Consider the following 9,466-nt stretch of genomic DNA (forward strand, 5'->3'; position numbering starts at 1 on the left):
ACAAAGAAACCTTACAAAGAAAAGAGGATGGGCTTTCTAAAACTGCAGCATCGGTTAACAATCTAGGGAGCTGGTCCCAAACACGAGGCAACCTGATGGCTACCGAGTTGAAAAATGCTTGGGTCCTTAATGCTTGGTGATGGAAACACAAGCGATCATTATGTCTGGTATTGATTTTGATACCATCATAAACCGTGCTGCAGCTTAGAAGGCCCATCAGAACTTTAAAGCAAAAATAATAAGCAATTTGTCCCTTCTGACAGACAAAGAAGAAAAAGAAAGCAAATGTAAATCTTGGAATTACTTTTTAACACAGGGAGTTTTATTTTCATTTTCGGGCTAGCTGAGCCAGGTAATTATTGTTGGTATCCAATGGGAGGTTATAAAGGAGTGTTTCTGACATCCCATTGGTTGTTAGACAAAACAAACATCATTTGCATCAAGAATAACTGCTTGCTTCGAATCGTTCAAATAGGAAACCCAAAACGCCTTCATTTACTTCACCCAGCGACAACTCACAGCTACGTTTGAAACGTTCTGTTCGAACACCCGACGCTTAAGTCAGTATACTGGTTACCACAAATCTACCCCAGCTAACGGCGAAAATCAAGGTAAGAGACGTAAATCTAGTAAAAATCAAAACAAAAAAAGTAAACCATGTTTCTCCTTCTTTTTGGGGACCGTTTTTTTCCCCCTCTTCTCTTTTACTGAAAACCAAAATCTAATGCACTTAGGGTAATCTAATCGAATGACAGTTATTAACAGTGATTTTGTAAAGGGTACAGGCATAGAAGAGGCCTGAAAATAGTAAATAGTGTAAGACTACCTGCCTTTCAAACGTGATACCACAAATCCTATGATATTTGGCAATAATTAATAATTAATAATTTAATTAAAAGAAAAATGAACACACGCTTCCTTTTTCAAAAATGTTCGGACGTGGAACATTATGTTTTTTTCTACTTAGTACGCTTGTTCCTTAAACAGATTGCAAAAAGCTTTACCTGGGCATGGATCCCCAAAAATAACTGGGTATGCAAATGAAAAATTAGATTGTGGATTAGCTAGGCCGCGCCTGTATGTACTGTACATACATTATACTACCGGCTATACCTCTCACTAAAAGGTAAGCATTCTATTGTTAAGTCCGGCGCAAGGCGTTGAACCCAGGGCCTCGCTGCTGTTCTTGTTCTTGTTCTTGTTGTTACCAGAGAATTTTAAAAGCACCCAGCGTCGCCAGTTTTTGAGGGACGTGCATGAACTTCTGTACACATATAAACTAGAGGTGATTTCCAATAAACGTTCATTGCCCTTTTTAAAGTTGGACCCTATGGTTCCCTCTACACCTAAAAAACAAAACACTGGTTTCAGCAAGGATTGTACATTACTGCCATTACCACTAATAGGGCACGTAGCATGGGGAGAGCGTTCGGTTGAGGATGTGTTCTAAATAACTTAAGGTTGGTTGAGAGTTCCAATCGCGTCTTGGTGTTCAATTTTCTTTCCTCAATTTTAAGATTTTTTTTTTTTTTTTTTCAATTTTAGGATATTTCAGTTTTTTACAAATGAACATTCTAAATAATATATTTTTTTTTTGTACAAATAAACATTCTAATTATTAAAAATTTCTATCTTATTAGCTCTTCCCAAAAAATCGCCAATATAATAACATGCGCCTGTATCGTACAGCATTTAAGCGTTACTCTGTAATCTCTTCTAATGAGCTAATATTCATTTAATTCATGTAAAGTCAGCCTCCGGATGAAAAAAATTTTTTGATACGTTGTAGAACTGATTTTTCTAAGACAGAAAAAAGTTGTTTGACGAAAAACTGGGGAACGGTGAATGAGATACAGGTTTTTTAATATTTAAAAACTGGGGGGAAAATGGGCGTAACTGCCCATTTTTACACCTTATTCCCCCAGTTTTTTAATATTCAAAAATCTGTATTTCATTCACCGTTCCCCAGTTTTTCGTCAAATAACTTTTTTTGGTCTTAGAAAAATCAGTTCTACAAAATATATATAAAAAAAATTTCCTCCGGAGTCTGACTTAAAGGACGACGCTAATTCGTACAGCGCGAGCTATCTCAAATGATGGGATAGTTCAGTATATAACATTAACTCATGATATTCACATAATAATCTCTTGTAGTTACTCTTATTAACATAAATTGATGAATCAAGGATGCTGAGAATTTTAATACAGAAGTCATTTTATAGATGAACACTGTCACATACATAACTAATGTGCTAAAATAGCCCAAAATCACTCAAACAATATAGCATCAGGGGGTTTGTCTTACTACTGTAGTAGTGGAAAATATTTAAATTGCATGAGAGCTATCCAAAATATCAACAATTTCTTTAAATATGCAATAATCGGAAAAAATAATCAAACTTACAGTAATTAATATTAGTGTTCAAAGGGTGTGTTGTTTTATTTCATATTTCTATTATTTTTCTGTAATCAGAATTTCATCTAAAGAAATAAGAGGTGAGCTACAAATAGCTCTCCTGTAAGTATCAAGAAGCTCTGTTACCTCACCTCAGAATCTTAATCGGTGGTGACGATATTTGCAATGCAGGGGGTCTACTTGCTCTCGATTGGAATTTGAAGCATTTTTAGAAGGCCATAACTTCATGAATAATAACAAAATAAAGTTTCTTGATAATAAGAAATTCCTTAAATCTTATGTAGTTGTACCAAAATTCGATATTTCAGAACCCGTTCAACATGAATAATAAAGACAGAGCAGACCCAGTACGTAGCGTAGGCCCTAGGCCTATGTGTTTACAAAACTTCGATCTATTTCGCGATCATACGTGACCTAGGGATAGAAGGTGAGGATCTGGGATCAAATTTAAGGGGGGGGGGGAGGTGCAAAATGTTTCCGAAAAACCTCAAAAAGAAAGGGATTTTTTTTTTTTGTATTCTCTTGAATTTACTTTGAACTTACTTTGGAAAAGGTTCTTGTTTGTAACTTTTGTACTAGTTACGGTAGACACCTTTTACGACACCTTTTTGTTTGACAACCATTGCGTTTGCGACACCCACCTTCCAATCACAGTAACGAACGCTACGCGTCCGCTAGGTGGCACGTGTAATCAATCGACGCAGACGAAGGAGACAACATCCACAAAGTACAATATATACAATTTATTTACAATTGATGCGTATTGCGAACGTCGCTGCTCTTCCGTGCTGGCGACTAAAATGCCAACAAATAACAAAGTAAGATTTTTGTCGACTTTTAGTGACCACTAAAAGCTCATTAAACCATTAACATTACATTAGTTATCAAATAGTATCATCATTATTAAACAGTTAATATAAAAAATTAATAAAATAACATATTATTCTACATTAACAAGTAAACATATATGTAGAGTAAAGTGTAGTAAACACTCTGATATATATAGAGGTGAGCCAAGGTTCAAGAAACATTATCAGAACTTTCAACTTAACAGTACTTGACTTTGACACATCCAATAGCATACAATACTTTAAAAACAAAATCAAATGGCCCATTAATCTAAACTTAAAGGTGACTGTAACATAAATATAACAAGCTATGTCGTTGCTATTTCCAACCAACCATGGATTGTTCTCCAGTGAATACTAATGAGTACCGGTACATTTCGGGAACTTAATACTAAAGATATAAGATAAATGGGGCCCAATATTGGTATCTTGTAACTATTATATTACATATCATCCTACAGTTTAATACATAGAGTAACCTTTGCAATCAATATTAATGATAAAAAATGTCTTAATTAAGCCCCATTTACACTACACGATTACGACACGACGACATATCATCGCGTAGTTTATATTCTTCAACACTGTGCGCATCTGTATCGTGTCGTTGTCGTGTCGTAATCATGTCTAGTGTAAATGGGGCTTTATACATGTCCATATACATCTATGCTTAAATTAATAATTTTAAAACACTTGTTTAAATATTAAACAATCATCGTTTCTTAAAATAAATCTTCAGATGAACCAACTTTAAACAACATCAACAATATGTATGCTGTAAAATACCAACATAGATTAATTATCAGTAACGAAATTACCTAATACAAGTTAATTATATAAAGCTATATATTTCATACCATGCAAAAAGAATGATAAGAAAGTAACTTACATATGTCGCAAACACAATCATTGTCAAACAAAAAGATGTCGTAAAAGGTGTACTGTAGTACAAAAGTTACAAACAACCTTTTCAATAGTAAATCCCAAGTAATTTCAATATATTACAAAAAACCAAATTAAGGTGTCAGTGGAACCAAAATTATCTCAGCTGGACTCACACCTAGTTGAAACAGATAGCTCAAAATTACAGTGGGCGCTTCAAATGATTACAATTATTTACACAAGGTTTTCCCCTCTTGAAAACGGTCAAGTAAATTTTTCTCATTTTTATTACAGTAAATAGGCCTATTATGTGTGTACCGGTATACATACAGAAAAAAATGAGTAGCTCATAGGTATACTTTTTTACATGAATCGATAAACCCCCAAAAGACAGGTGGTTGGTATTCTTTCTTCTGGAGAATTTTGATTCCTAGATGGCAGGAAACGAGCTTCCTCGCCTTCTAATTTTTCCCATTATAACAAATTACGGTCCTGAAAAGGTTGGTTTAAAATTATTATTAAAAATTTTTTTTTTTTGCCCCTGAGGGGGTAGGAGTCAGGACAACCTGATCCCCTCAGATCCGCCAATTTATAGGCCTATAAGTAAGATGCATCAGTATTTTGATTGAAAGACAGGTCTAGACTCATTTTTATTTTTTCCCATTATAACAAATTACGGTCCTGAAAAGGTTGGTCTAAAATTCGTCGTTCACATCACGAACTAACACAATCAAAGTAGATTGTGTTAGTTCGTGAAATCACAGTAGCGCGTCAAAACGAGCGCGTATTGGTTGTCAAGCAATTTTGTATTCTTTACCACACAAAAAGCCCTTAACGACAACAGCGCGTATTTTGACGCGCTTTTTTGATTTCACGAACTAACACAATTGAATTTAATTGTGTTAGTTCGTGATGTGAGCGACGAATTATTATTATTTTTTTTTTTTTTGCCCCGAGGAGGTAGGGCTCAGGACACTCTGATTCCCTCAGATCCACCAATTGATAGGCCTAAGCTAAGTAAGACGCATCAGTATTTTAAGAATTAATAATAACAAATGACAAATTTACTGAAAATGCCAAGGTAATTAAAGCGTTACATGCTGCCCTAATACAGTAATATAAAAATCAAGCCTGCCTAAATCTAGTTAACCGTAAGCGTCGTTCATGCGCATGAGCATTCACATTTCTATGGTAGTTTTCGCTTCATTTTAATTTCCAAAAGAAATTTATTTCCTTCCATATAAAAACACAAATATACAATTTAAAAGAACAAAACCAAAAAGGAAGATGGCAAGATCCCAAGAAGATTAAGTTCTTGTGAAGGGCATGCCAGGAACAAGCAAAAAACGAAAAAGAAACAACACAGGACAAAGAAAAAACAAATAAACAAAGAAGAAAAAATAAATAAAAATAAGAAAAATAAAAATAAATGAATGAATGAAAGGAATAAACAACTGAAGTTCATGTTGAAGCAGTACATATCAAATCGTGACCAAGGGTTGTAATTTTAATAGTGTGACATCAGGTGTATTTTTTTTTTAAATGTTTTTAGAGAAACAGCATTTAGAATTAGGGGGGAAGACTGTTCATCATTGTAGGGCCCGAGTATCTAATATTATGTTAACAATAATTAGTGTTATGTGTAGGTATGTGAACATGAGTTCTGGATCGAGTGGGGTAATTGTGAATAGAGTAATGGGAATAAACATATTGCATAAATGGTTAGGAATGATAGAATGCATAGCAGAGAATATAAATAATTATACATTGCTTGGCATATTGGAATGCTTGGAATGGCAGAGGACCCAGCTGTTCAGCAGCTCATTAAGGCTACGTTCAGACTTGCAGATAAGCCAGGCTTGAGTTAAGCCCGGCTCAACGTTAAGCCCGGCTTAACTTTGCCGGGCGTTCAGACTAGCGGGTTTAGCCAGGCGAGAATTTGCATAATAATGAACTTAACCAGGAAACGTGATTCAAAACATTGCTCGCGAAACGTACACTCGCTCACAGCGTACGTAATTGAATGCTGATTGGTCATTCCGTCACCCGAAGTCAATGCAAGACCCCCCGCAACGATTAAACCCCGGCTTAGAAAAGTTAAACACGATGGCACGCCAGGCCTAGTTACTATAGGAACATAGCCGGCTAGAGATAAGCCACCTAGTTCAGACTGGCAGGTGGATAAACCCGGTGAGTTGAGGCGGGTTTATCCACCTAGTCTGAACCAGGCCTAAGAGTTATGACGATAGCAACAGTAAGTTATTGAGATGTTTCTCCAGGTGGATTCCTCAATTTACTTTGAGAATTCACATTTCTCGATCATCCATTGGCATTGCCTTTGAGATTAAATGTAGGCTGTCATGCACAGCATATTTATACAGAATTAAACATATATCATGTGGATATTAAACCTGTTTTTCTGGTCATAATAAACAAATAAATAGGTAAGGGTCTACGAATTGATGCAAAAAGCTGTGCATGACAGCTTACATTTAATCTCAAAGGCAATGCCAATGGATGATCGAGAATGTGAATTCTAATAGTAAATTGAGGAATCCACCTGGTGATGAAAAACATCTCAATAACTTACTGTTGCTATCGTCATAACTCTTAATGAGCTGCTGAACAGCTGGGTCCTCTGCCATTCCAAGTTTTAAAATCCATTTTTGAGAGCCTCCCACTTCTAATGAATTTATCACCATTAGAGTACCGTACATCATTCCAAATTTCAAGTTGATCTGGTGAAAAAAATACACACAAAAAATTAAATGAATTAAGTGATTAACTGAGTATGAATTGCAACATTCTAAAATGATATGCCCAGTGTCTGAGGATTTTAATCTCAAACAATAACACCAAGTGACACGACCCTTCATGATAGAATTGATCTATTTATGAGGCTTAGTACAGTTAGTATTGGTATGGGAAACATCTGTCATTACTAGGATTGAAATCAGTAGCCTCAAATTGGAACGCATCATTATCTTGCAACATATCCAAATCCAAATGTATTAATTTGGTGGTTTGGAAGATCAATCCACTTTGGAATGTGATTTCAATAACTTAGCCTGAATGGGCAGTGATAAAGTACACCAGAGAGCTTTTCAAGGAACACATGCACCCCTAGGGTCATTTAGGAAGAAAGTATTTTTATGATGACAATAATTGTCATCAATTGTTATTAAGTCTATATGTGGTAGTTCGAATGCCACTAATGAAAGATCTTCGTGGATGTAATTAAGCCAAAAATGCCAACTGTAAAAAACATAATTCAATCAGTTCATTATTTTAAAATATATAATATATTCCTTCAAACAATGTGCATCAGACAAAAGTGTTTTAGCTATAAAGCCTGTTTCCAACTTTGCGAATTTATTTGGGCAAATCGAAAGCTTCGTTTTGCTTCCTGAGTTCTGCTTGGCTGTACATTTTTTTCGCCTCGTAAAAAGTAGAAATTGTTTGGTACTACAGTACCAGTTTCGCTGAAGCGAAAACTCCAAAAGAAATATGAATGCGCATGCGCATGAACGACGCTTTCAATTCGCCCGAATAAACTTTCGCCTGGTAGAAAACCTGCTTAAGTGAGAAAACTTGGATACAGTATGATCTTGTTATCATCCCAACAAGAAGTCGTTTGTAAGTGAATTTCGCAATTTACAGTTAATGCGCTTAATAACGTCATACAACTTTTGACTTTGATCTGCTGCGTGGTTACTGTAGTCTTTGGTGAATTTGTTGACATCACACTTCAGTGCTAAAAAACAGGGAGTTGTCATTAGATCTCGCTACAACGTGCACAGGATTGGCGGCGCAAATCTGAGGTGGGGTAAGGTAGGATATATCACTCCCTCAAACCAACTAGTGGGGAAGGGGAGCAACCAAAAAGAAAGGTTGTAACAGATAGAACTATTTTGCATCAATGGTTGGAAATAAAACAAAACGAACTATGGTACGGTGGAAAATAAAACAAATACGCTATTTCTGTATATTGTTATTTCCATGCAAGTCAACCAAATTAATACCAACATATTTATTACAGAATGTCATTTCCATTTGACACCAAACGACTATTGATTTGGAGGTCCATGGGGCTAACATATTGTTTGAATATGTCCAACTACTGTAGAACATTAAATTTCAACCTTTTTTACGTGGCCACAATTTTACTTCAACATATCTGACGTTCCACAGGGGGATGGGGTCACCAGGCTTTTTTAAAATTTTGCCTATTAACAGCCATTTCTAGCTCCAAAAAAAACAAAACATTATGCCATTGACGTTGTCGCTTGCTGCAAGTATGCCGCTCCCGATATTGTACAGAAGAACCTACATTATTTATCTAATTCTCAATACGATATATCCCATATCACAGCCTACATCATAGTCGAAGGGAGGAAAGATTCAACATTTAATTCCAAGTCTCATTAGTCTATAATTTCAACGTCCAACCATGCCTCCCACCGAAAGAAAAATTAAGAATTATTGATGCTGAGCACTATTAGCAGCCACGTCATGTACGATTACAACACTATTCGCTTTCTAGGTTAGTCTAACAATGTATTTCTGCATATTGCCACCGTAGTATTTGGGCAAGCTTAGATCGTTAGTCTAATTACCCGAGGATGCGTTTTTCACATAACCATTCTCCTCAAACAAGATTATTGAAGTCCAGTTTTTGTAATAGCAGTGGTCGAAAAAAAATGTCAGCATATTTTCCACAGTAATATTTGGTTAAGGGAGCTATCCGCCACCTCCCAGGCCCCGAGTCCTACTTCTATGTCTAGAATCAAAAAGCCTGCCACAATCTTTGTTTCCTACACCTATCAGCTCATAAGCGTAGGAACCTTTCAGAACGGGGGAGGGGGAACTTTATATGAAACAATAATACGAGGGAGGTGTCTAAGGCTGTGGCGTATATAGATCTATCCCTGAGCACGGGTAAGGATGATGTTGAGTTTGAATTTTCCAACAATGAAGTACCCTTAGATACAGTTTAGTCCTATATTCTAATGTTTCAGTACAATTTATGTTCAAAGATTTCCTATATTTTAAGTTACTTTTTGTCCGATATTTTCCTTTTTTAGAGGGATACTATGTTTGATTACTAGAAATACTAATAGCAAATTTCACTTTTTACAACAAATCATTATTCCCACACATTAATCGCTATGTCCAACTTATAATAATAATAATAATAAAGTAAGAACTTATATAGCGCCATTTAAAAAACCGAAGTAATTATCAGTGGCGCTTCATGTTATTGTTGGAATAAGTGCGTTTTGAGTGATTTTTTAAATAAAGGAATTGATGTTGAATAAGA

At 35.6% G+C, this 9,466-nt stretch overlaps 1 protein-coding gene across 1 annotated transcript in view; it reads left to right on the forward strand.

The window, feature by feature from the left end:
• The first annotated feature begins 508 nt into the window (after positions 1-508).
• LOC117124625 overlaps positions 509-9,466 on the forward strand; it is a 13,633-nt gene continuing 4,675 nt past the window's right edge. The window contains exon 1 of the mRNA XM_033270921.1: positions 509-611. The gene's annotated coding sequence lies outside the window, so the exon portion shown is untranslated. The remainder of the gene's footprint in view (positions 612-9,466) is intronic.

The sequence above is a fragment of the Anneissia japonica genome, unplaced genomic scaffold, assembly GCF_011630105.1.
Source record: "Anneissia japonica isolate Jap-2015-1 unplaced genomic scaffold, ASM1163010v1 scaffold287833_len2544123_cov190, whole genome shotgun sequence".
Taxonomy (NCBI): Eukaryota; Metazoa; Echinodermata; class Crinoidea; order Comatulida; family Comatulidae; genus Anneissia; species Anneissia japonica.